This window comes from Ranitomeya imitator, chromosome 2 (assembly GCF_032444005.1).
Source record: "Ranitomeya imitator isolate aRanImi1 chromosome 2, aRanImi1.pri, whole genome shotgun sequence".
In the NCBI taxonomy this organism is placed as follows: Eukaryota; Metazoa; Chordata; class Amphibia; order Anura; family Dendrobatidae; genus Ranitomeya; species Ranitomeya imitator.
Genome location: NC_091283.1, coordinates 64,032,642 through 64,042,494, shown reverse-complemented (window position 1 = coordinate 64,042,494; position 9,853 = coordinate 64,032,642). Strand labels below are relative to the sequence as shown.

At 41.1% G+C, this 9,853-nt stretch overlaps 1 protein-coding gene across 3 annotated transcripts in view; it reads left to right on the top strand.

Annotated features, from left to right (window-relative positions):
- The first annotated feature begins 3,026 nt into the window (after positions 1-3,026).
- Positions 3,027-9,853, top strand: part of LPAR4 (lysophosphatidic acid receptor 4) — a 99,972-nt gene continuing 93,145 nt past the window's right edge. The window contains exon 1 of one of the 3 annotated variants that reach the window (XM_069746888.1): positions 3,027-3,281. The gene's annotated coding sequence lies outside the window, so the exon portion shown is untranslated. Of the gene's footprint in view, positions 3,282-9,009; positions 9,322-9,853 lie in introns of those variants that run through there. The other 2 variants (XR_011317982.1, XM_069746887.1) reach the window with 2 other exon arrangements.

Here is a 9,853-nt window from a genome sequence, read left to right as displayed (position 1 = left end):
TACACATACCAGAATTAAATGCTTTGGCAGCTGGGAAAAGCAGTAGAGTTAGCGCTATTCCCAGGCATCGGGTGCTAACTACAATTGTCATCATCCTTGCCTCATCTCCCTGCGAAGCATTTCTGTTGTATTTACAGGCACTGATCTCAGGCCACTAAGCGAGTGTGATCGACAATACTGAAGTTGTTCCCTTGTTTCCCGGCCTCTTTACACCAACTGAGAAAGAATGATGGGGACAGAATAATCACAATTAGATCAATCTGACCCCATACAGTATCATATCGGCAGCACATCTACAGTTTACACCGGCGATGTGCTGCTGAGAACAAGGATTTCTGTTCCCACATAAACAATCCAATCACTCGATGAATAAGCAGCATTTTGCTTGTTTAGTATAATACACCCCATAGTCCTCCATATATTATAATGTGCACCTCAGTCCTCCATATAGTATAATACACTCCTCAGTCCTCCATATAGTATAATACACTCCTCATAGTGCTCCATATAGTATAATGCACCGCCATTGTCATCCATGTAGTACAATTCACTTCCCATAGTATAATGCACCCCATAGTTCTTAATATAGTATAATGTATTCCCCATAGTCCTCTATACAGTATAATGTAGCCCACATATAGTATAATGATGCCACTCCAGAGTATAATGCAGCCACCCCACAGAATATATTGTAGCCCCCTGAGTATAATGTAACCCCCCAGAGAATATAATGCAGCCCCTGCATATATATGGTAGCCCGTCATAGAGCATAATGCAGCCCCCCATAGAATATCATGTAGCCCCTCCATAGAATACAATGCAGCCCTCCTCATAAAGTATAATGCAGCTCCCCATAGAATATAATGTAGCCCCCTCATAGAGTATGATGCAATCACCCCCTCATAGAATATAATACAGCCCCCATATAATATAATGTAGCCCCCAGAGAATGTAATACAGCCCCCCATAGAATGTAATACAGCTCCCCCATAGAATATAATACAGCCCCCCACAGAATATAATACAGCACACCATAGAATGTAATACAGCCCACCTCCCCACAGAATAAAATACAACCCCCCATGGAATATAATGTAGCCCCCATAGAATGTAATACAGCCCCCCATAGAATGTAATACAGCCCCCCATATAATGTAATACAGCCCAGCCCCCATAGAATGTAATACAGCCAGCCCCCATAGAATGTAACACAGCCCTTCCCTATAGAATGTAATGCAGCACAGCCTCCATAGAATGTAATACAGCCCCCATAGAATGTAATACAGCCCAGCCCCCATAGAATGTAATGCAGCCAGCCTCCATAGAAGGTAATAAAGCGCCCCCAAATGAATGTAATACAGCAATGTAATGCAGCCAGCCCCATAGAATGTAATGCAGCCAGCCCCCATAGAATGTAATGCCGTCAGCCCCCATAGAATGTAATGCAGTCAGCCCCCATAGAATGTAATGCAGCCAGCCCCCATAGAATGTAATACAGCACAGCCCCCATAGAATGCAACACCGCCCCCCCCCAATTGCCCCACAATTCAGTTATTACTCATTGATATATTTTTTTTTTAAAAAACACTCTCCTCACCTCTCCTCGTGCCCCGCATTGCTCCCAGCTTCGGTCTCAGCAGCTGCAGTCTGCCCGGCCACACAGCAGGTGCGCGATGATATGACATCATCACGCATCCGCAGTGTCAGAGCGAGGCAGAGCGGGGAATGATGAGAGAGGGAGCGACAGCGGATGCTCTCTCCTCCATCATTGCATTCAACTATACTGGTGTCATAGACGCCGGTATAGTTGAATGCAGGGCTGGGCGGGCAATCGGGGTGGTGAGTCGGCGCTGACGGGAGGAGTCAGCCCTGGTACCGCTGATAGCAGCAGCAGCAGCCGCCCACTCCTGGCACCGGCCCCTCTGGCATTGGCCAGTCCGGCCCTGCCTGTAATACTAATATTGGTTAAGCAGGTCAGGATTGGCATGAAACATGAAAAATCTCAAAAAGTTGCGCAAAAATGTCGAGACTTTTTCAGGTGCTTTACGCCAGAATTGCTTAAACACCTTAATGATGTGGGCCATAAACAGAATCTGTCAGCAGATTTTTGCTATTTAATTTGAGAGCAGAATGATGAAGGGCAAGAGATTCTAATTCCATAAACATTTCATTTAGTAGGCTGCGCGCTGTAGTTTCAAAACAATCAGTGTTTTATAAGCAGGTGATTATCACTGTAGGACTAGGTCTCATGTGCAGACAAGTCAGGCTAATATGTGTAACCCGCCCCCACTTCTGATTGCCAGCTTTTCATCCAATCGGGGAGGTGGGTGGGGCTACACACAGTTCTGAAGCCTTAGTGCAGGTACATTTACATCAGACAAAACAGGGGTTCTTTTCAAACTGCACACAGCAGCCTAAGAAGTGACACATTGCTGGAATCAGAGTCACTGTCTATACATCATGCTTCTATCAGATTCCATAGCAAAAAACTGCTGACAGAATCCGTATACCGTAATATATATGGATTACAGGTTCTCCTCCTTCCTCGCAGACTGCACTGCTCTCCGTGGAGGATCATGTGACCGATCCTGTCCATCAGCCTCCTCCAATTATAAAATGCAGCATGTGGGAAAGCTGCTTTTCTATTGGAGGAGACTGATGGACAGGTCTGGTCACATGATCCTCCATGAGCAGCCATTGTATGGACAGGAGCTTTGCCATCTGTGATGAAGGCTGCAATAACAAGGGGGAGAACCTGTGATACTTATATATTAAAAAGTGTCATCAAAATCATCTCCTCGACACATTTCTTAAAATAAAGATTCTTTGGACAGTTCCTTTAAGATATATGATATTATTAGCAAACGATGCAGCTGTAACCCTTGTGGCTTCTCGGAATTGCTCTTTAACCACAGCCGTGGTTAGAGACCTCGCTGGCACCTCTGAGGTTAATGCAGCAGCTTTGCCGTTCCTTACACATGAGGTGGGTACAGAGGCGGATCTATGTTTGCTTTAGTCCTGCGGACCATTACTTAGCAAGGGGAAGTTTCTATAGTAAAAGCATTTTTTCGGGCATCTGTAATGATTTTTTTTTTACCATGACTGAATAAAACCACAAGAGAACCCTAAAGAGAGAAAGTTTCAGGACCAGATTGTTCCTCTTGTTGCAAGATAATAAAGGACTGTCTTCATCCCGTTCCTGCATTCAATAGTTCGGGCTAGTACTGAAAGCCAGCCGCTGGCCAAGGACCAGGGGAATTAATATTCCAGTCCAGACTAAGGTAAGCGAGACAATTAGACTTGCTTCTTCTGTAGACGGGAGTCACAATGCTCCTCAGTCTTCGTTCTGGCAATGACTGCAATGTGATATAAGATAACGGTGCCCAGAATTTAAAGAGTGATCAATGGCTAGTCATCTTGTGGCTGCCGAAACACAAGTCCCAAGATAGCCAGAACTCGGTGGGTCTGCAGATGAGTTTGATGGTAAAGTTATCTATAGATGTGAGAATTGTCCTTGCTGCTTGCTACTAGTAATTGTCTCCTTCTATGGCACCACTATGAAAAGCGTTTACATGATGGGTTTGTTCTAATGATTGCATACAGCATGGGTGGAGAACCTCAGGCCCGTCGGCCATTTACGGCCTGTGATGAACGTTTCTCAGGCTCCCGGGCAGATTCCTGGCCATCAGCTGAATTTTGATGTCCACCGTCCTTTCAATATCAGCGTCAGGTCATACTTTCTCGGCAGAGTTAGCGCGCGATTTCTGCGGCCCTCAAAGGATGATATAAATATCCAAATGGCCCTTGGAAGAAAAAATGCTCCTCACCCCCGGTATACAGTAAGAGTTAGACGGCCGTATAAACTGGACAGAGATCAGACCACAATGCTAAGGCTGGTCGACGGCTCTCCTGACCCAAGCGTGATAGATACTTTGAAATATATAATGCTCTCATGATCAGGTGGGGAGAGCCAGTCTGACCTTTGCGTTCTGACCTCCATCCACTTTCTTCGGCCGTCTGACTGCGTAGAATTGTACATATGGGTTTCCTTGTATGTTTTTTTGTTTTGTTAAGTCCTTATTTGTCTTTTTTTTTTTTTTCATTGGAGGAGTTTGGGTCGAATTCATCGAGATGGGCTTGCAGTGTTTGATGAATTGGCACGCATTTAATGGTGCTTATTTTTTTGGCTCTTTTGTAGTTGTGTAGTAAAAGTTGCATTTGCCTTCCCTAAGCTTTATTATGTCAAAGTTTAGTCTGCCCCCACCCTCAAAAAAAAATTACACTGATATTCTACTCCATTTAGATACCGGAGTGCAGTTCTGCAAATATGTTATGACACTTCAGAATGCCATTAGGCTAAAATGAGTGATTAGCAAAACTACTGAAATTCAAATTTTGCAAACATTTGGGCAGAAAATTCAATTTTTATCAAAGTTATTTAGTGTGAATCACACAAGCTCTTTATCACGCACTTATAATGCCCTGGGGTCTCTCTAGACACCAGAGCATAAGAAATATAAGTTAAAAAAATATATATTCTCCAGCCCCCTCTGGCCTCTTTTTTTTCCTGGCATTACCATATGGAACTGCAGTGCCCCAGAGTCCTGGTCGTTGCAGTAAAGTCATTCTTCCACCAGGGGGAGTGATGTTATGTCTGATGGCACCAAAGGAGTTCACCCTGCCAGGTATCACAGCGACACACACACTTCACACGCCGGTCCACCAGGGGGAGCTAAGGGTTCTATCTACTAGGCCACTCCTCACATAGGGTAAAACTGGTGGGTTGGTTAGGAAGTCAGTTAGTTGAAGGGAGAGAGTCGGAAGGAGAAGGAGAGGGAGAGAAGCAGACTGGGCTCAGCCCAGGGAATACCTGTCAGGCAGACAGAGGGAAAAGGAAGAACATCAGCGGCTCAGTGGAAAGAAGGACACGGAGCTGCGCCTGCAACCCATGCGGCAGCATCCTAAGAAAGTACACAAAAGAAAGTGTGCTGTAGTGAACAGAAGACATAGCAACAGGAGTGAAACATCAGTGGGAGACAAGCTAGAAGCAGGCTGCCTCCATCTGAAGCGCAGATCCAGTGGCCGGAACACCGAGGAAGTAATAGACTCTACGCTTTACTCCAGAGACCGGCAGGGCAGTCGATTCCAAGTTGGCTAAACACCTAAGCAGACACGCGGTTCGGGCCCTCGGTTCTACCCTTTCTCGGCCGAGAGGGGTGGTGTGCAAGGTAAAGCCGCTACAGTCATTTAAGGAGGAAGGACCCGGTACCGAGTACCCCATTGCCCTTACGTGGGAGCGATCCACAACATCTTCTGCCTGCGCCAGGGTTTCCGGCGTTGAATAGGCATCTGATGTCACAACATGTGTCACTCAAGGCGCTGACTTGGCCCATGAAAACACAAGTAATGACATCAGATACCTTCTTAGCTGCAGAAGCTTTGGTGCAGAGGGAAGAAGACTTTGTGCATGGAGATCCTTGCGAATGACTAAATAAGGGACTGTTTCGGCAGCACAGCTGAGCGATGCGGTACTGGGGTTTGTTTCCACCCTTTTAAAGGCATCTACTATTTTGCTGAATGTTGCAAAAAGCAATCCCAAAGATTCAGAAAATTTATTTATTGGATTTACTGATCTCTAGCTAAGACATCTGGATAGCCAAATACACTTCCATAATGCCCCCCAAAAAGGGGGAAAAAAACAAAAACAGGTAAAGTTAACCCCCCCAAAAGGTTGCTTGGTCTTCAGTTATGGTTCCTGGTCACAGGCTGCTAGTTTTAGTGAATGGGGCTGGCTGCAGTTATACCTATAAGGCCTCATTCAGATGAGAAAAAAAGGCCCATTTTTTTTATCACACTGTAATCCGAGTCTCATCAATTTTTTTGTACCTGGAGAAAAAAAAGTTTCTCCATCTTCTCCTTTCTGACAGTTTATGAAAATTGAACTTGGATACCATCCTGGTGTAGTGCAATGATTTTTCATGGACCCATAGACGAGCATTGCTGATTTTGATTCTATTCTTAGATCAAAATCAGACACATGTCCGCCATTTTCCATGGACTGCTTGGACGGTGAAAATGCATGGACTTGTAAATGGCCCGATAGACTATCACAGGTACGAGTGCTATGTGTGAAAACCATAGATAACACTTGTACGAGTACATTGGACTTTTGAACGAGCCCTTAGGCTGTTGAGTTTGGGTCAGGAGACCCTTGGTCGGTCTGTGCATCAATGACCATGAATTTCAGATTTGGAAAGCCAGTCTAAGATGTTTGACCCCCAACGATCGTTTGGTGATGGCAAATCCTAGTGATTAGAGATTTGCCATCAGGACTTTAGTTTGTTATTGTTTGATGCTCATCTGTGAATGTGGTGCCGTTTGCAAAATACCTATTTTGTTTATAAGCGCCACATGATATTTATAGGGATTTGTATCTGGTTTTCATGTGACATTTCCAGAAAAAAAACACGGGATGCGCAATTCTCAAGAAACATTCGAAAGTACAACGGTCGGACAGCGCTCCAATATCACCTGCTATGTGACAGCAGTCTTCTGGCAGCCACGACCTTAGCACTGAATACTTCTGGAGATTTATTAAACTGCTTATAAAGATTACACTTGAAGAGTGAAAGAACGGAAGAAATACTGCCTCAATAGGATGAAGTTATGCCAGAGCTTGGAATGGGAAATGTGGCAGGAAATATTTGATCCAGCAACATGGACAACAGATGTTTTGTTCTATCTATCTATCTATCTATCTATCTATCTATCTATCTATCTATCTATCTATCAATCTATCTATCTATCATATATCTATCTATCATATATCTATCTATCTATCTATCATCTATCTATCTATCTATCTATCATCTATCTATCTATTATCTATCTATCTATCTATCTATCTATCTATCTATCTATCATCTATCTATCTATCTATCTATCTATCTATCTATCTAATATTAGGAAAAAGAAGGATAAACTATGGTGGATTTCAACACCAATACATATGATATTGATCTGAATATTTTATCTAGCTACCATACCTGCCTGTCATATAAAAATCCAGTGGAAAAAATCAGAGTTACCAAAGCCCTTTGAAAACTATTCTCTGCCAGGGATATGCAGCTTCCCTGGATCTCTTATACTTCCCCTTCCCATATGTCAATCTATCTATCTATCTATCTATCTATCTATCTATCTATCTATCTATCTATCTATCTATCTATCTATTATCTATCTATTATCTATCTATCTATCTATTATATATCTATCTATCTATTATCTATCTATCTATCTATTATCTATCTATCTATCTATCTATCTATCTATCTATCTATCTATCTATCTATCTATCTATTATCTATCTATCTATTATCTATCTATTATCTATCTATCTATCTATTATCTATCTATCTATCTATTATCTATCTATCTATCTATTATCTATCTATCTATCAATCTATCTAGCTACAGTATCTATCTATTATCTATCTATATATCATCTATCTATTATCTATCATCTATCTATAGATTATTTATCTATCTACAGTATCTATCTATCTATCTATCTATCTATTATCTATCTATCTATCTATCTATCTATCTATCTATCTATCTATTATCTATCTATCTATCTATCATCTGTCTACTGTATCTATCTATTCTATTCTATCTATCTATCTTTCTATCTAATATCTATCTATCTATTATCTATCTATTAATCTATCTATCTATCTATTATCTATCTATTATCTATCTATCATCTATCTATCTATTATCTATCTACAGTATCTATCTATATATCTATCTATCTATCTAGCTACAGTATCTATCTATTATCTATCTATATATCATCTATCTATTATCTATCTATCTATTATCTATCTATCATCTGTCTACTGTATCTATCTATTCTATCTATCTATCTAATATCTATCTATCTATCTATTATCTATCTATTATCTATCTATCTATTATCTATCTATCATCTATCTATCTATCTATCTATCTATCTATTATCTATCATCTATTATCTATCTGTCTATCTATCTATCTAAATAGAAAAGACAGATAGCAGCACAAACTTGAGCAGATTTTGGGTGCAATACTTCCTGAATAATGCGGTTATCCAATGCCATACATATGGAAAACAATCAGGCAGCACTCCAGTTCAAGGAAAAATTGTGGTCTTTAATCCAGCACCAAGTGAGGCAACGTCTCGACCTCACAGCACGGTTTTTGTCAAGCACCTATCTATCTATTATTATTTATTATATTATTATTATATATTATTATATTATCTATCATTTATCTATCTTTCTATATATTATCTATCTATCTATTATCTACCTATCTACAGTATCTATGATCTATCTATTTATTATCTATCATCTATCTATCTATCAGCAGCCAAATTATGGTCAGGAGCTGTGCCGTTTGCTCCTCGGATGATTGAATGAGTCCTAAAGATGTGATTTTCCTGTAAAAAAAAAAAAAAAAACCTGCCAAATTGGATTTGAATTATAGAAGTTTTGGGAAAATAAGCCGCGTGATAAAAAATCAAACATATGTGGAAACATTTGTGGCTCTACTGTAGGTCTCAGTAGGCAATGTGGCACCATAGACCATTTTAGATGCGATGGTGCACAAGACGTCTCGCCGTGTAGCCCTAGCCTAAATGACAACCCTATTTATCTATAAAATACAAATATATACACATACCATACGTCCATATAAATACAGCAGACACTTTTTTTTCTCCTTGGACAGTGAGATTCCATCATTTAAACCAGCTCCGCAATCTAATTGACCAGGAAATAGGTTTTATTCACTGGAGCCAGCGCTTCTGATGGAGACTCTTTTGTTGGGGGGGGGCTGTATTTTCCCTGGCAGAGCTCTTTATAAACTCTGTATGGAGTGGGATTGGTTTGCAAAGAATGGCAAAAACACAGGGGACTGGGAGGGAACTTGGAGTCTAATAATATTCCTCATCCAATAGAAAACATTTCCTATTGAGACCCCCAAGAGTCCCCTTCTCTCAGATCCATCCCAGACATTAGGCCTATTCTTCTGAGCAGTCTCCTCTGCAGGGCATTGCTCCTTGTAGTGCTCAGCCTAACAAAGGACTGGTGATAACAGCTGCAGCTTTCACATTGGGAGGATTAACTCAATTCAGGGGGAAAAAAAAAAGAAACTGGACAACTGTCCTGTGAGCAGAGCGGACTTGATTTCCTGCAAACATGGACATGCACATGGATTTTTAATTATTGGCATATGCGCATGGACTACAGGAAACTTAGGATCTGGTTTCTTATAGGGGTAAGTTTTGGGGATTGATCTCTGTGGCTGAATAAACCTTTTGCAATCGTATCTAACCTTATACCAGCAGATGACCACCACACCTATGTGCAATGTTGATTCTGATAAGCTCTAGTTTGGGGGGAAAAAACTTTATAAAACTCTGTTCCACTTTGTAAATTCGGTTTCCGAAACCTGTGGGTTTTTTTTTTTTTTTTGTATGTGTATCCCAGACTGGGAGTCTGGAATATTGCAATCTGCTGTTTGTAGATCAATACCCTTGCTAGTTAAAAGCCTATAAAGGATTGATGGTCTGTTCATAAGCTGCCAGATCCCTAAGGAAATGGCTGAGACAGGCATGAGGTCTTTGGGAAGGCGATGATGTGTTCTAAGGTCTGAATATTCTTCACTGTTTTACCTATTCATGGATCTGATTTACATGTGTAGCCTTCCTGTTGTCTCCTTTGATACAGGAGAATTATATAGTTGTATCCATTCATTGATAAAAAATGACCAAGCTTGGTATAAGAGTAAAATATTATTTTAGTCTAGC